Raw genomic sequence first — 12,276 nt, forward strand, 5'->3', positions numbered from 1 at the left:
TTAATTATTTACAACTTATTTAAAATATGTAACATCAGTCACAGTAACATCAGTCACATTTCCCTTTTCGCTAATAAACCTCAAACAAATTGCACAAATAGCATTGACTGCTGCAGAAAGGCTAAAAAAAGGAGACGATATAAATTAAGAAATAAAGAAAAACATGAAAATTACAATAGGTGAAACAAAGTAGAAGCTGAAAATAGCGGATGATAAAAAATAAAAACAATAATTTCAAAAAACCTAGCAAAATTACCAAAGTGTTAGTTTAGAATAAAATTAAAGAGAGAAATGAGGTGAAGAAATAGAACAAATATAGAACAAATTTAAAGAATTGAAGTCCCAGGTTTAAATTAGCAGCTTCATTGCCCCTCTTTAAAGTAATGAAACATTGGTAAAATCTGTTAGTCATGCAAAGAGCTCTTTATTATATCTTCACAAAAGAAAACTACTGCTGTAAAAAAATTTCTGGCATGAAATTTGATAAACAGATACGCCTAGTTCTTCATGTATTACATTTGAATAAAAGTGCTACATCATCGATACAGGAATATTTCTAAATGTCACAGCTTCATGCAAATTTCACCATCCGACTTGCAGTCATGTTATGAAGAGTTATATTTGAGCAATACTTATTTTTAGTTAGAAGCTGTATTAGGTGTTTAGGAACAACCTTTTTTTTACAGTAAAGAAGGGAATCTCTTCCAGCAGAACATGCTTCGAAATTATTGACTGCAACTGGAGAACGGGTTCTTGAAGAATATGACAAACAATTGTATCACGAGAAGTTAGATGCATTGAAATTTAAAACTAGAAGTATTTAGTAACTGTCAAGATTCAAGCAGTAAAACATTGGAAATAGCCTGTCAATGTGGATAAAATTTATTATTCACATGGGAAAGGAATAGAATAATTAGCGCAGTAGATGTAGTAAAGACAAGAGAACTTTTTATTTTATGAAATATATCAAAAATATAACTTTTAAAACTTTATAAATGAACTTTTCTAATATTTTAAGTACAATTTTACAATTTAAAATGTTAATTTTTTTTTCAAGGAGAAATAATTTATAATTACAGCAATTTATTATAACTGTAACATCAGTCACAAAATCTTTGTATCATCTGTCACAGGTGTTAAATAATTTTTATACTTTTAGTTTTTAAGTTTTTCAATATAACAAAGTGTTTTCATCAAGTCTAGAATCTCTATTTTAAGGGGAAGAAATCTGTTTAGACTTCACGTTATTAGTTTGAAGAGAATTTCGAATTATATATAAGTCATTTAACTTGATGTCTCTTTTGCGTAACGTTAGTCAGGTTTTTTTTATTCCCCTTAATTTCATACAAAAAAAATCCTCACGTCTGAAAACAAGTGTAGAGGCAGTGATATGCCATATCATGATATTTTAGATCAATTTAAGAAGAAACAAAATTTAATTTCAAGACTGCTGAATTTATAAGTTAAAAATAGAGTCAAATTGTAACGTCAGTCAAGGTGGACTAAAAGACTGTGAAACTAAAGTATTATGTTAGATTTATTGGTTATTTTGGCTGTATGGAGAAATAGAACAATTTTGAAGCAGTTGCTTGCTTCATCGGTAAGAAAAGCAAAACAAAAAATGCAGATTGATCATTTAGTGCTAGGCATCTGCAAAAAATACGTACAAGTTAATGTAGTATTAAATATCTGCAAAAAATACGTACAAGTTAATGTAGTACTAAGTATCTGCAAAAATACGTACAAATTCATGTATGTGTAATATACAATTTATTACGAATACTTTTTAACTTTTTTTTTTCCTGTTGAAGGTTCAAATCTATGAATGATTTACCTACGATATCACAAAGTTTCAGCATATTGAGCCTTCACTGTAGTAAAAAACTTCCACGGTTATACTATATTTCAAACAATGCTTCTATTTTAGCTATACTTTTATCAAATTTTATCAGCAATATTACAAAAGATTTTAATTAGTCTTCATTGTAAAAATTGGCATTTTCACACAATGAACTACTCTCACACCCTAAGGGGAATGCAGAACGTTGTTCAGTTTAAAACCTTAGTTTCAAGTTCTATACAAATATACCACGAGAAATTTTAAACTGTTTAAATAAAGTGAAAAATAGAATGAATATATTTTCTAATCTAGTTAGAAATTACACTAGTTCGACAAAAAAAAAATTCTGTTATACGGAGAAAAATACCTGATTTTAATGTAAAATGATGCACTGAGTTCAAGTATGCAAACAGTTTTTTCTCCATCACCCACAGATTTTTAGTAACACTAGACAGAAGTTGGAAAGAAATGTGCAAATTCTCACATGCATGACTAACACTAAAATAATGACCTAAAACAGCTATTGTTCTTTTCTTTCTTTATTTGGCATCAAGAATATCCCTCTAAAATGTCTATTACTAAACAGCAAGAAATTATTCACTTTGAAAATGTGGGCCTCTCCAAACATGCGATATTATTTATTATCGCATATTAAAGTCTATCTACGTATTATAGACTTTAATAATACGTAGAAATTCTGGTTTTAAGTGTATTCAAATTCAGTACTAGTGTTACAAAGTCTTAACAAAGTTTTTAAAAAGACCTAATTTAACATGAAAGGCCAGTAGAATAACAGGTCCAGTCTTTTCTTTAATCCTTCTTGCCATTGCTATCCCATTTGCAGAGGAGAAAACAGCATTGTATTAATAAAATTTGTTTAGTTTAGTTTTAAGCAAGAAATAATTGCCCCATGATATGCATTGTACTAAATTTTATCTAAAATCAACTTACAAATCTTCATATGTTTCATTCATTTCGATTGAATATGCTAGTGATACTCAAGGCAACGTGTTTCAAGCATGCAATAGTACAGCTTTTGAACTAGTTTTGAAAGAGTAAATACCAAGTCTCATCTGTTTGATATTAAAATACAAACGTATCTATTACAGAGTCAATACGACAGTCCCTGGAAAATTTATTAGACGCACCGTTGTTTTTTAAGAAAAACAATGTTTTTCTACGAATTTATGTGCAGTATTGTTATATTTAAACCTTCTAAAGGCAGGACCACTTCCACTGAATGTTAAACTCGAGTTGAATCTCACGAGTATACTAGGTCTTGCCGCTAGGACGGTTAAACTTGGATTTAATGAATTTTACTTCAGTAGATTTGTTATCCCATTTGGTATTTAGTTTTAGCGTTTGGTAACACAATGTGAACTATTTAGTTTTAACGTATGGCAACACAAACATGTTTCAGTCACGTTCGCCATAGAAAAAGCACGTGGAGCATTTTGATCATGGGTAAAACAGGTAATCTGTCCCAGCGTAAAAAAGCTGAAGTGAAAGCCCTCACGGAAGCTAAAAGTTTTTCAAACTGCGAAATATCACGAAGATTGAAGGTTTCTGAAGCTAGTGTACGACGCATAAAGAAAAAAATTGATGCAGTGGACGAATTGAGCCCGCAACAAAAACAAAGATGAGGCAGAAAGCCCATTTTTACTCCGATGTTTAAAGAAAATTTGCCAGGGAAACAGATTTGCTACCATAAAATGATAACATACCAACTCTAAGATGCTAACGTGAATGCTTCTGAGCGCACTGTTCGAAGAAAGTTAAAAGAATTAGGGTTTCAGGCCTGCCGCCCCACCAAGAAGCCCAAATTAACAGCTGCAATGAAAGCAAATAGTCTGACGTAGACCAGACAGTGGCGTGATAAAGATGTGGACTTCTGGAGATTGGTAATTTATTTTAATTCTATCCCTTGTAATATATTCAATATCATTTTCTATGCAATGACGCAAGATCCATACAGATGTTCGAATATTTTTCTGTTTTTGACAGGTCTGCTTCAGTGATCAAAGCACATTTGAAACTTTGCAGAATAAAGCTCGGTTTGTACGTCGTCGTCAAGGCGAAAAGTTTCATCCTGACTGTGTCGTTCAGGCTGTCAAACACCCTACAAAAGTGATGATTTGGTCAGTCATCAGCGGCAAGGGGACGTCTGTACGTGGTATAAGGTATGATGAAGCAAGATCAGAACAAAGACGTCTTACAAACTCGGTTGATTCCGCAGCTCAGAGAATGGTTTCCAAGTGGGGGAACCATTCATTTTTATGCAGGATGGAGCTCCCTGCCACATAGCACGTTCCGTTAAATCTGTTTTGGTTGATCAAAATATCCCTCTGTTGGATTGGCCGGGTAATACACCGATATGAACCCAATTGAAAACGTGTGGGAGCTGATGAAAAGAGAAGTGGCTAAAGATGTGATTACAAACAAAATCGAACTTTTAGAAAAGATCATTCATGTATGAAATCATTATCCTCAAATGCATGAGACAGTACAGTATTACATTGATAGCATGCTGCACAGAATTAAAGCTCTCATAGCGACTAAAGAGGGCCCAACAAAATATTAACTTTTCATTACATTTTCTTCTTTTTTGTTCAAGCTTTAATAAATACATTTTTTTCCTATTATTACGATGCGTCATTGGTGTTACTTATAGATACTTAAATGGTGAATAATATGAAAATACATTTTATATCCTAAAAACCATATAGCTATACAGTATCATCTGATAATTAGCCTTTTCCATAAAATCTTATGGTGCGTCTATTAATTTGGCCAGGGACTGTATTTCAGTATACTAAATCACGTTCCTTAGAGTGAAATCTATGAATTCTTTATGTTTGCATTCAAATTTAATAACACAGGAAATGATTTAATTCAGGTAGCGTATACCCCAAAAATGGGGTGCCATTAAGACTGACTACCATGTTATCAATGCAGTTCCAGCAAACCTGACTATCTATCTCCACATTTCTTGTCTTTATGACAAAATTGTATGCTTCTTTAACTCGAAAAAGAGAATATTTTTGAAGAATTTTGAAATGAAAAATAAACATTGAAAAAAAAAGCTATTTTATAAGAGTACTCCATACACATTGACTTCAAATCCAATGTGGCTTAAATGAAAATCTACTTCATAAAATTAATATTTAAGCTGTAAAAACTATTTTTATTTATCAGATTAAAAGAAAAAAAAGCTCATCTTTCCAAAAGAAAGCTTTCTTCTTTCAAATTCCCCCCAAAATAAAGACCAAAACAAAGTCCAGTTATGCTAATGAATCAAACTCAAAGTTTTTCTTTACATAGTGGAAACAATTCCTCCTACCTCTCTCACCGAAGCAATACGCATGCAAATTAAAGTAATCCCACACTCCACAGTGAGTTTAGGATATTGAGTTTTCGTAAGTAGAAACCCAATTTCATGTCTCAGACTTAAGAAATTTCAGTGTGATTCTCGAGTAATTTTGCTTCTATCAAGTTTTTGATCGTTACAGCAGCTGTTGTTTGCTTGTAAAATGAAGTACTTAAACGTTATCACATAATAAAGAAAATATTTGTTTTCCCGAGGTCCAAAACCGTTTCAATTGATACATGACCATTTTAAATAGTGCTTTATTCTACTTTTTCATGCAGTAAGATTTGAAACTGTTTGAAGTGACGTCCGGCATTTTGACATTTTTATCCATCTTTTGAAAATGCAATCTTCAGCAACTTAAAAAATTGCTTGCAAGCTGTAACTACGGAATTATTGAATAATGCTACGTGCGTAAACGATATTTCTAGCTTTTTTTTTTTTTTTTTTTGTCAAATCAAGAGTGCAAAACTTATTTCTCAGCCTGTCCAAAAGCACTATTTTTTATTTATTAATCTATTTATTTTTAAATCAAACACACTAAAAAAATTGAATCGGCGCAAAGTCAACCGGCCAAGCTCAAAATACCCTAAATAAATGCATGTATGAGTTAAAGGACTGATAATTTAAACAAATAGTAGAAATTATTAAATAAATATCAATTATTTTGTTATACCGTCATTCATACATCAAAGGAAACTGCTAAAAGACTCGATAAAGTCATTCCAGCTATCCTATATTTCGTACTGACGTTTACTGCAGCCCCAAGCGAACTTACTTTGACTTACTTTCAAGTATACTTTTAAGTATTTCAGTTCAGATAAGAGAATAAAATGTCTTAAGGAAAATAAATTTCAAATCAAAGTTTCGGAGCATGAAAGAAAACAAAACAGAATGTCTCGGAAACTACTCAAAATATATTATGAGTCGTTTTAAAGCTTACGTGGCCTTCGAGACTTGTCCCATTAATATAATCCCTCGAATGGCAAAACGTATTTCAAATAAAAGTTGCTGACGGGATTGCAAAAAGACTATGAAATATAAGGCATAGTTTCCACGTGTTTAAACTCATTTGCTAAAGAAAGAATGTCGTATTGTGTTTTGCTTTTTGTGTCTGACACATTTATGAAAAGACTTGAACTCTTTCACCAGACGGATTGAAATAAAAATAAAGTAATGCAACTATAGAATATATTAAAATTGTTAAAGTCTGCAGTCTTTCATACTACTAGAAGAAAATTTAGGAAAAGTAGAAAAGAAAAAATGGCTAAAAGTAAAACAAGGGAAAACAATAAGAAAAAACGAGAAAAGAATAAAAATATATGGAAAAAAAGTAGAATGAAAATTAAGAAATGGAAATGAAAACAAAAAAAAAAGATAGCGAGAAAAAATAAAAGAAAATGAAAAAAAAAGAATAGAAATTTAAAAAAAAAAGAAATTGTAAAAAAAAAGAAGAAATGATTAATATATATTTACATTATATGACATGGACAAAAATTATTTAAAAACATGCATGAAACATATGAATGTAAGAAAAAAAACTTCTGACGCGCAAAATTGCAAAATTACTTTCATGCGTGTATTGCGCGATTAAGAAAAAAAACTTAATCAATGCATCAAAATGTGAGCTGCGGGGTTTAAGTTATTTGGTAGGGGTTAAAGTTAGTCGTACTGTCCGACCACGGATTGTATGGAATTTTCAAATGTGCAGATAAGATGAATCTATCTGAATGAGGAGGAAAAGTAAAAATTTGATGCCGGTATGCCGCTCATTTGAATGAGACTCTGCTTCTGCAAAAGCTGACATCGCTAAAAAATAATAGATTCGTCCATTTCCGGCTGTAAAACGGATGTTTGTTTTTCCATACAATACGTGGTCAGACTATGTCGTACAGATAACTAGCACTTAAAAGCCCAATCTTTGAGCATATGTTTAATGTTTCCTCTTTACAATACGTTAGTGTTCCATGTGTGTCAGAAAACTGTGAACATAGCTCCATGCCTTCAAAAAACATAGGAAAGATTTACATCACAAAGAAAGTCGAATTTGTCATCTCTTTACTGCGCATAAGCAGCTATCAGAGCAGGGGCATTTAGCTTGTGTGCCCTCTTTATGCATATATGAAGAAGTTTATATAGGAGAGAGTGGAGATACATCATCCCTCAGGAGACCTGCTCACTAGGGTGTCCCGAAAAAAAAAATTTCCGTTTTTCTTAATGCAAGACCTCTCAAAATTGGCGAAATCGATCGTAAATTACAAAAATAATTTAAAAAATAGAATAAAACTATATCTTCAGGGCTCTACCGATCGTCAAAGTTTTGAAAAATTGTCATTTTTATGGCAACTGAAAAAGAAGTACTGTGAATAAAGTTATAAATTTACTGTGAAATAAAAGCTCGACAGCTGAAATAAAAAGATCGTGATTCGTAATATCAACACGAACAGAAAAAAAAAAAAAAACATATGGTGATTACTACTGTAAATGCCTATATGGGAATAACCCCCATTTCCGCAGTAGAATCGTCCACGAAGCTTGGCGCCACGTCTCGATTTGCATGCAACAATATGTTACTGACGACTTCGACTTTGTTTGGTTTCAACTTGCTAATTCCTTTTACTTGTTTCGAGGGCTTTCTTGGCTTGACTCACGCGTGTTTTCTTCGTAGCCAAAGTAATTTTAATGCTATAAAAGTGCAGTTGCAATTGTTAATGTTATATGCCGATTCTGTTAGTTTTAAGTAATGAGTTCGAGACGTAGTGAGACTACTTGTGCTATACTGGGACCCTACAAGGAACTTTATGATCGGCAGCTACCTACTGTAAAAGACGTCATAAAATTTATTTTATTTGTCAGGAGCGAACAGAAATGTATGCATAATGGAAAGGACCCTTCCAGTTCAGATATATATACAATTGTTTCTGAAAAAATCAACAGTATTTAGACAAAAGCTTCAATTCCAATCGTAACTAAGGAACGAGTAATTCAATTATTAAAATTATATTTCGAAAAGTACGTCAATTTGAAACGATACCCCAGAAACAAACGAAGTGATAGTTTTGAAAATAAAATGAAGTGCTTTTTAGAGTCATCTGAGAAGCTCTTCGACGTTGAGGCTTGTAAGTGCCCTGTATTTGAGTCTTGTTCGTGTTTAAAACCTAAAAAAGTTCCCATCAATGAGAGAAGTTTCTTGATGGATCAAAGAAATGACAGGAAAATGGTGATAAGAGGTGTCGATAAGAAAGAAACAGCTAGATTAATGAAACAACAGCAGAGAAAACTTGAAAGGGCAGCAAAAAATTCTTCTACTGAAAATAACGATTCTGTCTCAGCAAATTTTGATGACGATTCGATGCGTGAATTTTCTCCAGAAACTTATCCCATAACAGAGACGAATACGGCCTCTACAGGGACACCATCAACTTCAACGACAAATAGGAATACACTGATCTTGCCAACAGTTGCTAAGGTCTGTGATAGATACGGTTTGTCGACGCGATCTGCTGCTGCTGTTGCTTCTGCAGTTTTAGCTGATGTCGGCTTGGTTTCAAAAGAAGATTTAACTCTAGTTGTTGATAAAAACAAAATCCACAAAGCTGTAGCTAAAGCTCGGAAAGAAGCTTCCAAAGATATTGGAAGTATTGTTATAAAAAGCATTTACTTTTATGGACGTAAAGACAAGACTCTGATAAATGAGAAAATAGGAGCTCGTTACCATCGCAAAGAAATTTTAGAAGAGCACATCTCAATTTTAGCAGAACCCGGATCAATTTATTTGGGACACGCACTGCTTCTAATGCAATTCTAACTTCGATTACAGCTGTATTAGAAGGTCAATGCTTGAATTTAGAAGACGTGATTTGCGTTGGATGCGACGGAACTGCAATAAACACCGGTTAGAAGGGTGGTGTGGTTCAATATTTAGAGGAGTATTTGGAAAGACCATTGCAATGGTGTGTGTATATGCTTCATGCCAACGAATTACCCCTTCGTCATTTATTCTTGACCTTAGATGGTTGCACTTTGGGTCCTAAAGAATATTCCGAACCTATTGGAAAACAGTTAGCTGGTTGTAAAAATAAAATGACATTGTCTTTTTGCCCGGTGGATGGTAATTTGCCTAATATGCCGAAAAATGTGGTTGATGAACTAAGCACGGATCAAAAATATCTTTATGAGATTTGTCAAGCTGTATCAACTGGTTTCTGTAGTCCTGAGCTGGCAAATCGCCAACCTGGAAAAATGGCGCACTCGAGATGGCTTACTTCTGCTAATCGTATACTCAGACTTTATGTAAGTACTCTTAATCCAACAGAAAATTTGCGATTACTTGTTAACTACGTGGTTAAAGTGTACGCTCCAGTTTGGTTCTTAATCAAGCAAAAGTCATCTTTTAAGGAAGCAGCCAAACATCTTTTTCAAATGATTGTGTACTCTCGATTTTTACCCGAAAACTTGAAATCTGTTGTGTATTCTGTTTTCGAAAGAAATGCTTTTTTTGCGCACCCAGAAAACCTGCTGGTCAGTATGTTGTTTGATGATAGGGAGCACATTTGAGAGTTAGCATTACGAAGAATAAAAAAAGCTAGAGAGGCTGAAAGTAGCACTAATCGCAGAATATTTAAAACACCAAAAATTAACTTCTCTGCTAAAGATTATACGGAAATAATTGTCTGGCAAGAGTGTCAGGTTACAGCACCACCGGTTCTTCGACATATTTCTAACGAGAACCTTCAAATTATGGCAAAAGATAATAGCTTGGAAATCGTTGACTTTCCTTGCCACTCACAATCTGTGGAAAGATGTGTTAAACTAATAACACAGGCTTCACAAAGTGTTACTAACGCTACTTCTAGAGATGGCTTCGTTAGAACCAGGTTGCAATCTCGCGCAGAAATGCCAAATTTTGGACACAAAAATAAGTTTAAATTCTAAACTTTTGTCATTATTTATAAACTGTAGTTTGTTTATTTTGTTTTCTTGTGCTTTGTTTCATTAGTTTCTTAAATAAATTGCTTTCTAAACTTTATTTTTGTATTTTTTAAATCATATCGTTTAGGTCTGTCAAAAATGTAAAATATGCAAAACTTCAAAGAGCGGTAGAGCCCTCAAGATGACACGCAATTCCATTTTTTTTACCTTTTTCGTGATCTGTGAAAAATTTCGCAAATTTTGACACCTCTTGTGATAGTGTAGCTCAAAAAAATTTTTTTCTCATATATGGACGGGACACCCTACTGCTCACCCCCTCACATCTTGAAACTACAAAAACACAAAATTTTAATAACGGCAACATTACCAAACAGCCATGGTAAACTTATGTCTCCAAGTGCCGGATGTTCCGTTTTGCACATGATTTTGAAGTTATGTAAAATTGTCAATTCATAGCGTTGAGACTTTTTTTTTTTTTTGGATTGTGGAGAAAAGAGATTGCTAGCTTAGCTAAGAAACTATATAGTGCTTAAATGGTATGGTTGCATATTCGAAAGTTACAAGTGTGAGAAGCACCAGTTTGTGGCCTCGTTTGCAGTGATTTTGATAAATGTTTGAAAAGTGAACTTGGGGATACTTGATTCGGAATCGAGTGTAAATTAATATGATTATAAACATAAGGGGTGAATGCTATCGATTCTACTAGATATTTTACAGAAATGTCGTTGTCCTACAAAATATAGTCTACACAGCTAAAGGAAGTTCACTATTAATAACGAAAGCCTTTTGAAATCTGACTGTTTAATAAGCGTCACCACGTGATAGAAAACACCCACATTAACTCTTAAATCTACTATTAAACTTGCTAGAGTCTTTTATTTTCCAAAACCGTTCTTGAAATTCAAAAATTATTTATTTATTTATTTATTTATTTATTTATTTATTTTTTGTGTAGTCAAATTTTCTCAACTTGTGGCTGAACATGATTCTAAAATTGACAAAAAAAAAAAAAAAAAACACATTTTGAAACCTTTTTGTTGTACGGTCATTTCACGGTATTTTGCGCAATTATGTATAGTCCGTAGCATGACTTTTGTTTGCCATAACTTTTTAATTTACTATTTGGTTAACACATTATTTTATCTTGAGTTTTCCCTACCAACACACACAAACTCAAATTTAAATTATCAACAAACGAACAGTAAATTAAATAGTAATGATAAAATAATAAGTATCATGTTTTGGACTCTACATTTGTCTGAAATATTTTGAAATGACTCTAGTAATTCGTTTAATAACTTTCTTGCATAATTTTAAATTTATGACGAAATGATGTTTTTTTTTTTTTTTTCATAAAACTTACTCTCTTTTAAGGTAGGCGAACACCTTAATTTTCGAAAAAAGTAGATTCTGAAAATTTGAGAAATGTAGATATCCCCGATGTTCTTCTTTCTATATCCGCAGTTTGTTTTTCAATCGATGAATTATTGAGAAAACTACAAGAAATTTACTGAAATCAAATGCACTGCTTATATTTGAAACTTAATTTTTCTTTCTTGATATTCTCATAGCCACGTTTTTAAAGTGTCTGTTAACGCCAACAGCTCTAGAAAAAAAAAGTAATAACTCTATACATTTAAAACTTTGCAAAAATGGTTATTGAACGGAAATGGAATTGAATATTACTGTGAAAAATACCTCCAAAAGCAAATGTACGTGCAATATGTGGTTTTGAAATAATGCTCAGTTAAAGTTAGGGGGTAAAAATCATGCTTTTGGGGGGAGGGGAAGGTTTCAAACATTTACCTATAAAACCTGTTTTTAGTTAATCATTTCCAAATTGGAGGGTGGAATCGCTCTCTGGTATCTAAAGAAGAGACAGATACAAGAAGTTTTTAAAATTTTGCACTAGAAGTGTTAAGGAAATGTTTTTTTTTTTTTTTTGCTAAAAATGACTGTTTATATACTAATAAAAACCATTGAAAAAAGTTTCAACAAATAAATAGTCAAAATGTATTATTTATGTCATATTTAATGATCGTATAAAGTTTTAGAAAAGTGCAATGAATATTGAAGAAAAAAATAATTAGGGTGTTCGCCTACCTTAAAATTTAAAATATGCAAATGAATTTCGAAC

Source organism: Uloborus diversus, chromosome 7, assembly GCF_026930045.1.
Source record: "Uloborus diversus isolate 005 chromosome 7, Udiv.v.3.1, whole genome shotgun sequence".
In the NCBI taxonomy this organism is placed as follows: domain Eukaryota; kingdom Metazoa; phylum Arthropoda; class Arachnida; order Araneae; family Uloboridae; genus Uloborus; species Uloborus diversus.